The 12,742-nt window shown below is 46.9% G+C and overlaps 1 protein-coding gene across 1 annotated transcript in view; it reads left to right on the top strand.

The window, feature by feature from the left end:
- Positions 1–12,742, top strand: part of PRKD1 (protein kinase D1) — a 1,412,470-nt gene that overhangs the window by 792,964 nt on the left and 606,764 nt on the right. The gene's annotated exons all lie outside the window — the stretch shown is intronic.

Genomic DNA, 12,742 nt, shown 5'->3' with positions numbered 1-12,742 from the left:
CAAACATAGAAAGTGGATAGAATAACGGGTGTGTTAGTAGCATGGATTCTCTGAAGGGTATGCAGTCGTAACCTGAACTGCTTGCCAGTATTTCCCAACATAAGTCTTTAATGAAATGCCACTACATTGCCAGATAGACACAAGGTTATGAAAAACACACCGATGATAAAGAGGCAACCAGCTGTACATTCTGCGACAATCTGTACAGTGGAAAGGTATGGTATGGATATAGATATATGCGTATACACATAATCCACAGATGTAAATCAAAGCAAATTATGAAATGAGGACTGTACATGTATATATGTATACACAACAAACATATGTCCCACAGATATGACATATGTACATAAATAGGCCACGGCATAGCTAATATGGGTAGACAAACAGACATGCACGAAAGGTGAATAAACCGCTGCTTTCCAAACCATTGGCCAGAAAGTGACAGTCCAGCAAGTTTTACACTTTAAACATGCATATAGGTGTCCATTGCAGGACCCCAAAAATTGATCCATATGTAGTGTCAACCGTCATTGACGCAAAATAAGTGACCTCAGCAAGTACGATATAGCTATACATGCAACAGTAGCAGGTGCAAGGGTAATGACACATGTGTCGATAGAATGTATGATGTATGAACTGATATCTGGAGAGTGTGGAGTGCATATAAGTGTCTCCACACTTTAGTACCGCTCACATTAAACATGTGTAATGGGTAATGTGGAGGGGTGTCAGGTATGGGAATCATGGGTATGCAGAAATGGGCCTAGGTGTTGTTTGGCAGAGATTTATTAGGTCCGCCCCGTGGTAGTGATGTGGGTATAGCATACACCTATATTCTCAATAATGGGGCAAACCATCCACTAGATATTGCGTAAACCATTGTGGGAATATATAGGGCCCTATATCAGTGTCATGTAGGCGATTATCATAGATGGACATGCGTACGACCAAGATGGTAACTATACCTGGCAAACTGTCAGAATAAGACATCTGCACTAAGGCATAGTACATGAAATACAAATAGGGACGATATTTGATATACCCCAGACAAAGTCAGAACGTTGCTAGAATACTGGCGTAGCCAGGAATACGAATGTTATGAGTGTTACTAATCATGACATAGAAATGTCAGTCAATATTATCTAACCGCACAGTTCGTAATGCCTTGCCGGTAATTTACCAGAAAGGCACATTACTATGACAAATGTAACAAGAGCAAAGGTCAAACGTCAGGGCGTTTACCCATAATGTGTACAGGTTAGGGGTATGAAGGTAACCTGTCCAAAATACATGTACAGAACTAGTGATACTAGGTGGACAGGTGATTAGAAAGACGTCAGGACAAATGACAAAACATGTACAAGTCATACGCATGTACTCCGACAAATGTGAATGACAATGTATGCCCTGTGAAAGTCAATGTGGAAGGTTAATAGACTCAAAAGAAATGTGTCCCTCAGGGTGTCATGCAGAGTCACCGTTACAATGTCCAGTCCCCCATACTCGTATGTGAGCTCTGCCACTGACGGAAAGCGCAAATACCGGCGTACACATACGGTACACGATAGACTAATTAGTGTGGATAAGCAGCTGTTGGCCTGTGTGAGGAATACAACCCTCTGGGTGGGTGTGTCCTGCAATATAAATGTAATGGCATGTGGCCTGTGATGCCGCCATACAGTGTGTGTATTGGTGTCAGAAAGTTGATATCTTGTATCAGACACATACTCCGCAACTGTACAGAATTACGCAGAATGTGCAGAGTTCTGCCTCATATGTTTGGTGTGTTACACGTAAAATCAGTACCATTCTGCCAAATTCCTGAGAACTGAAGTCATGAAATAATGACAAACATGTGAGTTTAAGACACCAAATCTGTCAGAAAAGTCATACTAATGCAAAACCTATTATTGTGTCAACTATCTACGTTTGTAAGAGCAATATGTAAATACTGTCCCTATGTGTCCCACTATCAGTTAAGGCTTTGTCCAGATGTTTGCTCTAGGAGGTGGAGTGGTATGACAGAAACTGATACATGTGTGAGGAAACAGCATTATCGACTGCAAGATAATGCAGAAGGTATGAAAAGCGCTGCAGTAGGACATTCAGTACTGTCTGCAGGTATGTGCTGACATGTCAAATGACACAGCAGTCTACATGAAGTACCTATAGGGCTGTCACCTTTACAAATGATGATAGTGGGACATACCCACAGCCATGCACACAGCACAAATAGACATACACACAGCAAAGCTAGGCCATGATACATGAAGCTGGCGTGTACGAGTAGAGTGAGAGTACAGCGAGGATAGATGTCTGCCAAGCTATACAGCAAACGCCTGTAAGGGCGTGTAACACCGCCCATAACACGAACATTGCACCGACAATGTTGAGATTTGCAACATACCCCATTGGTATGTGAAAGCTATGCAAATATGCGATACATGAAACAGTCAGCTGTCCATGCAACAGCAGAGTTATGGGCAGAAAATATAAATATATCTATATCTATATATATATATATATATCTATATATATATATATATATATATATATATATATATATATATATATATATATATATATATATATATATATATATATACAGACATACACACACAGACACACACACGTGGCAGGGTTGTGAGCAGAACATGAACGTAACCACTGTACCACACAACAGCATTACGCAGTGATAGAACGTGCAACCGTGAGTAGTAGATCACGGAAATCACACAGGCATACGACTAGCCTGTAGACAGCGGCATCAAAGGCAAAGACACCGCACAGATGTTATGGTGAGTGAATACTGTAAAAGCAATGTACTGTTGTCATGCAGCTGGAAACACACACACACACACACACTTGGCAGGGCTGGGAATCGAACTTACACCTAACTACCCTATCACACTACAGCATGACGCATTTACAGAATGCGCTACCGGGATTACTAAACACAGCAGTCCCACAGGCATCCTTCTAAGTGTGTGTCGACATCCGCAAAGGGAAAGACGTCAGCAGGATATATCTGTGGTGCGAAGCGTCTAAAAGCATAACCTGAGTCCCCAGGTGGACGGGAGCATGCGCACACACACACACACACACACACACACACACACACACACACACACACACACACACACACACACACACACTTGGCAGGGCTGGGAATTGAACGTACACCTAACTACCCTAACACACTACAGCATGACGCATTTACAGAACGCGCTACTGAGATTACTAAACACAGCAGACCCACAGGCATTTTTCTAGGTGCGTGTCAACATCCGCAAAGGCAAAGACGTCAGCAGGATATATCTGTGGTGCGAAGCATCTAAAAGCATAACCTGAGTCCCCAGGCAGATGGAAGCATGTGCACACACACAGACACACACAGACACACACACACACACACACACACACACACACACACACACACACACACACACACACACACACACACACACACACACTTGGCAGGGCTGGGAATCGAACTTACACCTAACTACCTTATCACACTACAGCATGACGCATTTACAGAACGCGCTACCGAGATTACTAAACACAGCAGTCCCACAGGCATCCTTCTAGGTGCGTGTCGACATCCGCAAAGGCAAAGACGTCAGCAGGCTATATCTGTAATGTGAAGCATCTAAAAGCATAACCTGAGTCCCCAGGTGGATGGGAGCATGCGCGCGCACACACACACACACACACACACACACACACACACACACACACACACACACACACTTGGCAGGGCTGGGAATCGAACATACACCTAACTACCCTAACACACTACAGCATGACGCATTTACAGAATGCGCTACCGAGATTACTAAACACAGCAGACCCACAGGCATTCTTCTAGGTGCATGTCAACATCCACAAAGGCAAAGACGTCAGCAGGATATATCTGTGGTGCAAAGCATCTAAAAGCATAACCTGAGTCCCCAGGAGGACGGGAGCATGCGCGCACACACACACACATACACAAACACACACTTGGCAGGGCTGGGAATCGAACTTGCACCTAACTACCCTATCACACTATAGCATGACACATTTACAGAACGCGCTACCGAGATTACTGAACACAGCAGTCCCACAGGCATCCTTCTAGGTGCGTGTCGACATCCGCAAAGGCAAAGACGTCAGCAGGATATATCTGTGGTGTGAAGCATCTAAAAGCATAACCTGAGTCCACAGGTGGATGGGAGCATGCGCAAACACACACACACACACACACACACACACACACACACACACACACACACACACACACACACACACACACACACTTGGCAGGGCTGGGAATCGAACGTACACCTAACTACCCTAACACACTACAGCATGACTCATTTACAGAACGTGCTACTGAGATTACTAAACACAGCAGACCCACAGGCATTCTTCTAGGTGCGTGTCAACATCCACAAAGGCAAAGACATCAGCAGGATATATCTGTGGGGAAAAGCGTCTAAAAGCATAACCTGAGTCCCCAGGCGGATGGGAGCATGCGCACACACACACACACACACACACACACACACACACACACACACACATACACTTGGTAGGGCTGGGAATCGAACTTACACCTAACTACCCTATCACACTACAGCATGACGCATTTACAGAATGCGCTACCGAGATTACTAAACACAGCAGTCCCACAGGCATCCTTCTAGGTGCGTGTCGACATCCGCAAAGGCAAAGACGTCAGCAGGATATATCTGTGGTGTGAAGCGTCTAAAAGCATAACCTGAGTCCCCAGGCGGACGGGAGCATGCGCACACACACACACACACACACACACACACACACACACACACACACACACACACACACACACTTGGCAGGGCTAGGAATCGAACTTACACCTAACTACCCTATCACACTACAGCATGACGCATTTACAGAACACGCTACCGAGATTACTAAACACAGCAGTCCCACAGGCATTCTTCTAGGCATGTGTCAACATCCGCAAATGTCAGGATGCTGGCAGGGATTGTATAGAGAGTGTACGATCAGACATAGTACTGTCCCACGGTAGACGTATACAACCACATGGCAGTGGTGTACTCGGGGCAACTATACATGTATGGAGCACTACAACAACAATACACAGACACAGTACGCACCACAGACAGTACACCCTTTCAGATAGTCACCCAGTGTGTACTCGGTAGGCATCCATCCTGACGTTGAAGACGGAAATCCGTTGCCTGGATGACCACCATGGCAATACAGGATGTCAATGGCCATGCCCATACACAGAGGGACATCATCAACACAAGGTGTCACTGGCCATGGCCGCACACCTGGTAATATACGTCAGTTCAGACTGTACTGTGTGTCAATCTACACAACGGTGTACGGGGCATGCTCACACACTTAGCTGTCGCAAAGGGCCGTCTTGCATGCAGATGGAGTGTAAACATGAGAAGTCATCACCATGTCGTCGGTGCAGCACTACACAGCCTTACAGTACCACAACACCATGTGACACATGACCACTGGGCTGTACAGAGGTGTACACAAGCTGTGCAGAGTACACATGTACCAATAGGGATCCAACAGGTGTTATGCATTACAATGATACCAGTATACATGAACAGGTCAGCTCAAGACATACCACGGCCCTTACACAGCTGTGACACATGACTGTTGCTGTACACCAATGAACACACATCTGGATATGTCATACATGTCATTGTGTGGATATGTGCATGGACTGCACACACAACACATACATACATAATCTTTGATGTACCTCATGCATAACAGTGGCCTAATCAATGCTACACACACAAATGGAAGGTGGGTCCATGTCTGTTGAATGCACACACTACAGGCGGTAGCAATGTTGACCGGGACACATACCCTTGTACTGGTCACCTGTGACACCCATGATATCATACCACAGTCCATGTGTTATGTATGTCAACACACATGTCCAACAATAGCAATGCATACAAACATGGCAACAGGAGACACGTGACATCTGTACTGTGCATGCAGCAACCATGCATGTGCAGTTGCCGATGTCCGTAACATAGTTGCACCTAACTACGACATGCAGTCGCAATGCAGACCCATCATTGACACCTGTATATGGTGACATACAAACAGCACGTATGGAGGGATGTGTGTACATACAGTGGTGAACCACCTGTGTAGATGTATGTGTGCAGGGGGTGGCTCACAGTTGTGTCACACACCATTCTATCATGCCATGTGCAAACAGTACGCTATGTCGCTGTTACGTGACGGTGCTGACATAATGCATGCACAGCGGTCAGGTGTTACCAACTATATGTCACATGGCACCTGTAACACCTACAACCTCCTGTGTGCATATAGCAGCACATTTGCCAGATATAGCGTTGGTACACATAATGCAATCATTACCACTGCATGTCTATCAAATGTGTCATCATATGGCAAGTGTATCATTCCCAGCACTGCCATGTGTGTCCGAATGTGTGACCAGAGATGCCACATATAGCGGGAATATGTCCCAGTTGTTACACATCCCTGTACACCGTTGTAGCGATCTGTACATATGTCAGTGTGGGAAGCATGATGTCGGCCGGTGTGGTGCATCAAACACGTCGGCTGTCCGTATACACATGTGTGGTCACCGCAGTGTGTGTGTGTCTGTATGTATGTCTGGTGCTTGGTGTGAGGGTGTATGCTAATATACAGTGAGAAATGATCACTAACCCCACGTGGTGACTAACCCGTAATAGTGATTCAGTGTACTACCCTGTTGATGCCATAGGTCTCAGCCATACTGGCTACCTGTGCATGTTCCTTCTCTGTGACACATCGTGTGGGTGCATAGTACTGTGAGGGTGATGACCACATAGGCAAGGGTCCCCACCTGCACACTATGGGGTATGCGTTATAGTGGTGTACACCCCGTGAATGTGGCCATGTTCCCGTACTGTTACAGGGTCCTACTGCTGCACAGTGTGGCCTCCAGCTACCAAGTGACACCTCACATCATCATTGGCCAGACTGCTGTGTACAACTCCTGCACCATGTCACCATACCTGTAATGTGTCCTGCTATGTATGTCACATCTCTGTCCAGTGTAGCCTGCGGCACTGACCACATGCGTCAGGTGCAGTATATGTGTGGACATCTGTGTCATGTTGGTGTTTCCAACAGTCAGGTTGAGGGTACATGTAGCATGCTGATATTGCCAGACTTGCCTGTGAGTAATCCACAGTTACACATGGGGGAATGCACACACTGCTACCTGTAGGCACATGCAAATACACCATAGGTGGGAACCAGGGTATCACAACCAACATGGTGCTAGAGATGTAACCGAGACACATACCGTGAACACATCACAATGCATGCTGCACCTGCACTACATGGTATGACCGGTGCATGTCGACAGTACACAACCTATGTCACATACACATCTCTCTGTATTCACACACAACCACTGCAACATACACATCCCTCACTATGCATACACAGGTAATATTACATACACCTCTCACTATTCTGTTCACCCTGTGCATCAGAATATTTGTGCATAATCCTGCACTGATGGTGTGGCACAGGCTTCATCATATGCACAGGGTGATATGTTTGCCAGGGGCATAGGCTGCAGCGATGGATAACATCATGGGTGTGTGTGTAAGGGCCGGTGAGTTGATTGGACATGTCTGTTCAGAATGCATGTGGATGTTGTGGAGCCCTACAGTTGTGTTTGCTGTGTGTGTGTATGTGTATACACAGTTCTGCCATTTGTGAGGCCTACACGGTGTATAATTGACAGCCCCAGATTGTACAGACAAGGTTGTATAGCTCACTGTGTCTGTCCATGGCCATGTGACCTGTGCCTGCCTGGGGTTGCACGGGCACTACCAGGTGGAGGTACAGAGTGGCCACTGTCTGACGACACATGTCCGCTGGAACCGTGTCCCCACTGGGAACATCCAGGGCCACGTCCACATGGCCTGCTGTGTCCTGGTGTTGACAGAGCAGCACCAGCTGCACTGCTACTGCTACCGGCACTATGGGAGCGGGCACGTTGACCTACACTAGGTGGTGTTGCTGGCCTACGTCCACGTGGTCTATGCCTCACTCCTACCAGATGTTCCAGCACAGACAGCTCCCGCTCGCGGATTGTCATGCCTCGGTCAAGGATTCTGACCATTTCACCCAATCGCCTATCCAGAACATCAGCAATCTGCTGTTGAGCATTTGCCAATGCCTGGATGTTGTCATTTAGGGTATGGATAGCAGCCCTCTGCAGCCTCTGCCCTTCTCTGTTCTGCCGTTCAGCACATGCCTGTGCTGCTATTACAGTCTGGAACATGCTTCTGGTGATACCAGCTGCTGTGCTCTGTCCTGCAGGTGCATGTCTGCCAGAGGTCCTCCTACGAGCAGCACCGGCCACATGCCTGTGTGGCACATCTGCAGTCATTACACTGACACTATGGTGTGTAGACACACCTTCTGTAGCCACCACACGTTCCTGTTCCACGGTAACAGACGCTGACTGTCCTTCCTCTATGGCCACTGGTGATGCGGTATGTGTTGGCAGCAGAACTGTGTGCGGGGAAGAGGGGGACATAGCTTGGATGGTAACCATTGGCACAGATTCAGCCCCTGACAACCCTGCCTTTACCTCATGCATATGTTCATCACTGCTAGTATCTGTGGGGACACTAACATCAGATGGACCGCAGGAGGGTAACGCACCTACATCACCTGTCAATGCAAAGAAATACTGTAAAGTACAATAGACACAGACACAGACACACACACACACACTGACAGACACACACACACAGACACACACGCACACACACAGACACACAGACACACACACACACAGACACACACACGCACAGACACACACACACACACAGACAGACACACACACACACACACACACACACACACACACACACACACACACACCATGCATGTGATTTGTCAGATGGCATGCAGCATACCTGTGATACAGCAGAGGGCATGCAGCTCAGACATTAATAGTGTTAGTAAGCATACCTCCCTGGGGTGCACACTACAGCAAGCAGGTGTCATATCAGTAGCCATGCAGTTCACACAATCATGGTAGTATGCATGCATCCCCGTGATACACCATGTGGCCCAGAACAGGATAACAGTACACATGGCTGACGTGACCTTGACATGTAATGTGCTGACATGTGCAATAACATGCATACATGTCTGACACAATGGTGTCCTGACACATGTACAGCATCATAATGGGCTTCACATTGCAGTGTTGTGTGTATGCCCTACAGATAGAATGCATGTTTAGCAAATGTGCTTGAGTATGGGAGGGTAGTGTGAGCCGTCTACATTGCTATACAGTGTGAAGTACAGACACTGTGCCATTGCATGGCATCATGAGGCATCTATGTTGCTGTAGAATGCATAACATGTACACATTGTATAGCCATAACTGCAACACAGTCATGATGGTCAACAGATCATATATGGTAGACTTCAGTGACATCTCCAGTAGCTGTGCACAGGCTTTTAGGATGTCCAGTGTACCACATCAACTGTATAATCGGTCAACTACGGCTATAATTGGACCATAAGGGAAGTAGAAACGAACCAAGCAGAGACCAAAAATTGCACGGACTGTTTATTGTAGTAAGCGCTTTCGGTCGAGGTAATTCCCCCAACCTTCATCAGACATACAGGTTGGGGGATTACCTCGACCGAAAGCGCTTCCCTTTTGGATTTTGGTTTTCGGTTTTGGTTTTTACTCAGTTTATAATTGGACCATGTGTGGACAATGTGCAACAGGGTGTATACACATCCCATGTACTGTGTGGCTACATGTCTGGCCATCCCCCATGGCCATGTGTGCACATGTGTTGGCCAAATGTGTGTGATGGCCATCTATCTCACATGTCTGTGGTGTCCCATATGACATACACCCATAGATGCCAGATATGTCACAATCCACAGGGCTATGCAGACAATGGGTTGTATGTTTGGTATGTGGGGTATAGGTCATGTGATAGTGTGACAATATTGCAGACAGAACACTATGTGTCTGGGACATGTCAGGTGGCACATCACAATGTGTGCACCCAATGCAGGGGCATATGACACAATGGTGACACCTGTGGGCTGCCCATATCACAGCTCACTGTGTGGTACTGTGTGCATACCACACATGTTGTTCCAATGCATACTACATATGCCTCCATTGTAGAACACCTCCACCGTTGTATGCACAGCTGACCACACATGTTGCAATGACAAGTACTGTGGTTTCAAGTCGGTGTATCATTTCATTTGTATATATTGCACGTGGGTGGCCTGTGTGAATGATGGGTGATGTGACCTGCATATCGTGACTGGAACAAACATCAGGTGTGCAAGTGTTAACTGGCCACATGGCAAATAGATCTACACTGTAACATGCCTGATACTGATGACAGTCTCACCTGCAACGGACTCATGTCTGTGCGGCACACCAGAGGTACCTGTATAGGGGTGACACAGCAGTATGAACATTATCCATGACTGTATGACAGCCACAGGTTGCACTGTGCATGTGAACATATTCACCTGTGTAATAGCATATAGTATGCACATGTGTGCATACACAGTGTAGCATACTGTAGTATGCAGCATGTGTGTCCACATACCTTGCATATGTTGTTACTTTACATAATGTACAGTGACACATGCAACTAAATGGGATATAATAGCCATATGTGCAGTACTGACTTACCAGGCAACTCCAGGCTCATTGGTTGGGAGACACCCATCTCCACGATGGCAGCTAGTGTTTGTGGATGCTGTTCCCTGGGTGTCCCCAGACTGGCCAGTAGCTCCTCGGTGTGTGTGAGTGGGGGCTGGGTTGGTGGCCCACCACCTGTTCCACCTTGTTCCCTGGTGATTGCAGTGGCACGCTGTTTTGCATGTCGTATCAAGTCCATGCAGTGTCTGCGCACCTGCTGGTAGGTGCGGTTATGGCCACCCACATCGTTCACCCTCCTGTGTAGATCCTGCCACAGGTCATCCTACTGCTGGGCATGCTGTGGCACATGGCTGAACAACAAGTCATAGTTGTCATGGAGCTGTGGGATGAGGACATCATCCTCCTGGCGGTTGTATGCTGGGAGGCGTGTATGGGGCATTATCTGTAAGACATAATGATGGTGACAGGTCACAGTTTCAGAGATGTACAGAGATACTGCTGCACATACATTTCTATGACATCTACTACATCTGCACAGTTATCTTTGCAAAGCATCATGACACTGACACGACTCGTGTTTGTGTCACACACATCTCACACCCATTATGCATTGGATATCATCACCATATATGTGTGTCACCTCATTACAGTGTTCATACTCCATGTAAATGCTGTTTTGCTGTGGGCATGTCTATTTGCCTGCACTTGTGTTCTTACCTATCTGCACATGCGTGGATGTGTCCACGGTAATGCTGTTGACCTGGATGCTGTGTATATGTCACATATCAACACAGACACAGCCGTAATGGACTTGAGCAGTGACAATGCACACAAACACATGGACACCTGTACATGCATGTGTTTTGCCATATACATCTACACAGCACTGTACAACTGTTCAATATCCTGCCATGGATCGCCTGTATTGCACATGTGATAGACATGGGACAATGGCTAGTCAGACGACATTCGCAGGGATGGTTATCAACCATAGCATGTGCGGGCACGGTTTCCAAGCTGTAACAGACAGCCATTATGCCACTGCAACGTGCATCAGTGCCACATTACTGATCCAGTCAGTTGATAGTACATCTACCATGCGGCCATCACACCATGTATGACTGGGATGACATGTGCAGCTTTGATGGACAGGGTTGCATGGTATGGAGGGAGTATGTCACATATATGGCACAGGGATCTGTCCAGCCTGTGGTGATCCTAGTATTAGGATGGTGGCTGTCCATGACATATGTCTTATAGATCAGGATATGGACATGTAGCATGTCCATCATCATGGTGTAGCAAATGTCTTTCTGCAAGGTAGACAGCATGCTGCATAGTGGAGGTGAGGATTGTGAAGGCTGGTATCGCACATCCATGCATAGCCATTCCCCCTTAAAGGTGGTATGTGATCCAATATTGGTCACCACAGTGCTGTTTATGCCTGTCCACTGATCTCCGTGCTCATGGATGGCACCCTGACATGACATGGGTACCTCATATGACTACCTAAGGGGCCTGGAGACGTCACCAAGTCGGGGGGTGCACTGCACAACACCATCCCTTACACAGTGTCCATAATCTTGACCACAGCCTAGGTAGTAGTTTATGGGTACAGGGATGTTCACCTAGCAGTGACAATGCTGGTATTATCCATCAGACTGTGCACATATGTCACGCACCTCACCCACACAGCCCATTCTGTATGTTGTTCATAACACTGACACAGCTATACTGATAGGTCATGGCCATTCACAGCCTTACATACACAGATGCCTAACATTTGTCTGTGTGGTATGAGCTACAATGAGGGTGGGGTACAACACATTAACCCTGTTCTACTGTAGCTGGCACTGGTGTGATGTGCACATGTCACTCTTGCACCTTTTGTAGTTGTGAGTCTGTCAACAGGCCACTGGTGGAACATTCCTGTGACATACAGAGGTATTTGTAATCAAACATCTGTGCTGTGTTGTACACCTGTACTGCTAACATCTACAGTGATAA

The sequence above is a fragment of the Protopterus annectens genome, chromosome 6.part0, assembly GCF_019279795.1.
Source record: "Protopterus annectens isolate FY-2018-M chromosome 6.part0, PAN1.0, whole genome shotgun sequence".
NCBI classification, from domain to species: Eukaryota; Metazoa; Chordata; order Ceratodontiformes; family Protopteridae; genus Protopterus; species Protopterus annectens.
This window is presented reverse-complemented; position numbering and strand designations above follow the sequence as displayed.